General features: G+C 43.5%; 1 non-coding gene across 1 annotated transcript; it reads left to right on the plus strand.

The window, feature by feature from the left end:
* Positions 1 to 220: 220 nt before the first annotated feature.
* trnal-caa (transfer RNA leucine (anticodon CAA)) lies at positions 221 to 335 on the plus strand. Its single transcript has 2 exons — positions 221 to 258; positions 290 to 335. It is a non-coding gene; the product is annotated as a tRNA-Leu (tRNA).
* Positions 336 to 3,996: the final 3,661 nt, after the last annotated feature.

Consider the following 3,996-nt stretch of genomic DNA (forward strand, 5'->3'; position numbering starts at 1 on the left):
CAATCTATATCCCAGTTCTACATCAGCAATGTCAGCTGCATTTGCCTGACGTTCAATTTGTTTCAGACAAGAACAAGGGGGAGGTTGGTAAAAGTGAAGGGCAACGGTGGTTTGTGAGAGGTGACTGTGGGCCTAATGGAGCCAGGCTCAGTGTGGGTGCTGAAGACTGGCTTTTCCTGTTTACTCTGGTATACAGATCACTCTGGAGCAGCAAAGGTGTGTCAGGATGGCCGAGTGGTCTAAGGCGCCAGACTCAAGGAATAGATTCCTTCCACTGTAAAGCTGGGTGTTCTGGCCTCCACCTGGAGGCGTGGGTTCGAATCCCACTTCTGACAATGACTGCCCCTTTGTTTGCCGACCTTTGCAAACATCACTGAGCTTCACTGTCTCGATGGGTTCTATCTGTTTTTAAGCAAAATTTGCTCTGGTCAGTTTTGCAGCTTTGTATTAACATGATGCAGTTTTAGAGGAGAAGGAGACAGCTCAGCCCATCAAATCTGCTCTGCCATTAAATGAGCGGATAATCCTGAACTGCACTTTCTTGGATTTCCCGATAAACATTGATACCCTTGCAGCTCAAAATCTTTCGAGCTCAGCCTTAAATGTACTTTGTGGCCCAGCTCTGACAATCCTCTTCTGTAAAAGAATCCATTAATTCACAACCATCTGAGAGGATAAACTTCACCTCGACCCTGCCTTAAATGTGTGACCTCCATTCTGATATTAAACACTCCCTTCCCAGACGGCCCCAGAAGGGAACGAACCTTTCTTCATCCAATCCGTTACATCGCCAATAACACCTGTATGTTTCAATAAAGAGCATTTTTGTAGTACTGTTTCTGAGCTAATGAAAGTGATGTATTTCAATGTTTCTTCCCATTTAATTCACCTCTGATGTCAAGCTCTCACTGATTGAGATAGAGATTATCATTATCACTAAGGAGGCAGTGCTGGGCAAGGTAACGGGGCTAACAGTGGACATGGGGGTCTCTTGGCCCTGATTAACTGCATCCCAGGATACTAAAAGGGGTGATGGGGGACATAGCAAATGCCCTATTAATTATTTACTAAAATTCACTGGACTCTGGGATGGATCCCGCAGATTGATAACAGCCAATGTGACGTCACTGTTTAAAAAAGGAAATAGGCAAAAAGCCGGTAACTTTGGTCCAGTTAGCTTAACTTCGACACTGGGGAAAATGATTGAATCTATGCTCAAGGAAGAAATAGCAAGACATCTGGATATAAATTTTCCCACTGGTGTTCATGAGTTCATGAAGGGTAGGTCTTGCTGAATTAATTTGGTGAAATTCTTTGAGGACATTACCTGCAATGTGGACAATGGGGGACCTGTGGATGTGGTGTATCTTGATTTCCAGAAGGCAAGTGACAAGGTGTCACATCAAAGGCTGCTACATCAGATAAAGTTGCACCATATTACAGGTAATGTATTGGCTTGGATAGAGGATTGGTTGACCAGTAGAAAACAAAGAGTAGGGGTAAATGGGTGTTTTTCTCATTGGTGTTCAGTGGCTTGTGGCATGCCTCAGGGATGAGTGCTGGGACCACAATTGTTTACAATTTACACAGATGATTTGGAATTGGAGACTAAGCGCGGTGTGTCGAAATTTGCAGATGGCACTGAGACGAGTAACGGGCAATGTGTGCAGAAGACACAAAACGTCTGCAGAGGAATAAAGATAGTCTAAGTGAGTGAGCAAAGGCATGGCGGATGGAGTTCAATGTTGATAAGTGTGAGGTCATCTACTTTCGTAGGAATAACGCAAAATGGACTGTGTTTTAAATGATAAAAAAAATGCAGCACGCTGCTGTGCAGAGGGACTTGGGCGTCCTTGTGCATGAATCGCTAAAAGTAGGATTGCAGGTGCAGCAGGGAATTAAAAAGGCAAAGGGAATTTTGGTGAAAGGGAGAAACTGATCTGCAGCCAAAATGGTACAAAAGAAAAAGTCAGAAGCAGTGTCAGTGAGAAAAGATACAAGAGTCTGAAGTGCCCTTCCTGGTGGTGCAGTGGTGAGGATTTGGTGCTTTCACTGCCGCAGGCTGGGTTCCGATTTTGGTCAGGGAATGGGAGTTCTATTCTGCTCGTTTATTGTGATGCCTGATTTTCAGGAGCAGGAAAGAAGCTCTGGAGCTGGTAGATGGGCTGATTTGTCCCAGAAATTTTTCAAGTTAACAGAAGTCAATGAACTGCAGATGTTGAAAGTCTGAAAGAGAAACAGGAATTGACCGAGAAACTCAGCAGGCCTGGCAGCATCTGTGGAGCAGAAGAGAGGTAACTTTTCAGGTCCACAGATCGTTAATTGGAACTAGACTAGTTATGCATTTCAATCATGTCATCTTCGGCAAAGTGATCAGGATTATCTGTCAAATCGGGATATTTATCAAAATTTCTCTCTCTGAGTGGCTGACAATTGTTAATTGTCACAGTTCACAAAACAGCAACAAACAAAACTGCCAGTTGGGTTAGGCTCAGGTAACTGGAGTGGGGGCAGAGGAATAATAATGCATTGAGTTTAAAGAAGCAAGCCACTTCAGCTTTCAGGAACCAAGCAACTGCCACTACTTACAAGAGGTTTAGACAAGATACTGTCAATCTAAGCCTTTGGCACCTGTGGGACTCAAACCACAGCTATGCTGATTGTTAGAAAGGCACATTAGCCAACTGAGCCACAGCACCACACAAGCTGCTTCAGCACCACACCAGCTGCTTCAGCTCCAATCCGTATGTTCATGAACTTAAACACCCAAACACAGAAATGTTTTTTCTATCTCACTGTTAATCAGTGAGAATTTAAGTCAAACACCATTTTTTTTAAAGACAGATAGTTCAAAGCTGAACATTTCCAGTGAAAATGCACAGAAAGATACAGTCTCGTCTTACACTGCTTTAAAACCGATATTTTCACAATTTAAACTGGCGGGATAAAGCGGATGTGTTCATCCTCTCTGCACACATTAACCACGTTAATACACACAGACGAAACCCCGCAAGCTGCATGCAATCCTCTTCTCCCTGCTCAAAGAAAGATGAAAGTGTTTACAGAGAAGTTGCCAGGGTTGGAGCAGATGATCCGGAAGGAGAGGCTGAATAAAATCGGGGTCTTTCAACTGGAGTGTTGGAGGCTGAGGGGTGACCTTATCGAAGTTAATAAAATCATGAGGGGTAGTGATCAGGTCTTTTTCCCAGGGTAAGGGAGTCCAAACTTCAGGTTATAGGTTTACGGTTTGAGGGTAAAGATTTTAAAGGGACATAGGGTGTAATGTTTTGACACGCAGGATGGTGTGTGTATGGAATGAACTCACACAGGAAATGGTGTCGGCTGGTATAAATACAACATATAAAAGACATCTGCATGGATACATGTACAGGAAGGGTCTAGTGGGATGTGGGCCAAATGTTGGCAATAAGGACGAGATAAATTTTGGAAATCTAGTCGGCATGGACGAGAATGACCAAAGATACTGTTTCTGTGCTGAATATCTCTTGGACTCATTAATTGCTTTAAGTTTAGAAATCGTTCACTCAAACATCCTAGAAAGATCACATTTTAAGTTGCTGTAGAGATTAATCTCGAGTTCGGACTTCTATCTTTTCCAGCAGCTCTCCTTCTTTCTGTCTGCCTCTGATAAATGTCATTTGATGAAAGTTCCAAATCACCTTTACAATTTGCTGGACATGTCTGATTCCACCCCTTCTGCTCCTTCCTTCTTCCAGTGTTTGAGAGACAGCGACAAAGTGTATACCACCCCCTAGCACTGCCTGCCTGTGGCCAAATGGTTGAATGCATCTCCTGATGGCGAGAGCTCTGTCCCAGCAGAATGGTGACAGAATGAGAAGATGTTCATTGAAGCAATGAGGAACAGATTTTTTTTTCAGCAACTTGTTCAGATATGTTATTACATACCTCTGGAGCAGATAAAACTTGAACTCTGTCTCCTACATCCGAGGTAGGGACACTGTCACTGCATGACTG

The sequence above is a fragment of the Stegostoma tigrinum genome, unplaced genomic scaffold (assembly GCF_030684315.1).
Source record: "Stegostoma tigrinum isolate sSteTig4 unplaced genomic scaffold, sSteTig4.hap1 scaffold_54, whole genome shotgun sequence".
In the NCBI taxonomy this organism is placed as follows: Eukaryota; Metazoa; Chordata; class Chondrichthyes; order Orectolobiformes; family Stegostomatidae; genus Stegostoma; species Stegostoma tigrinum.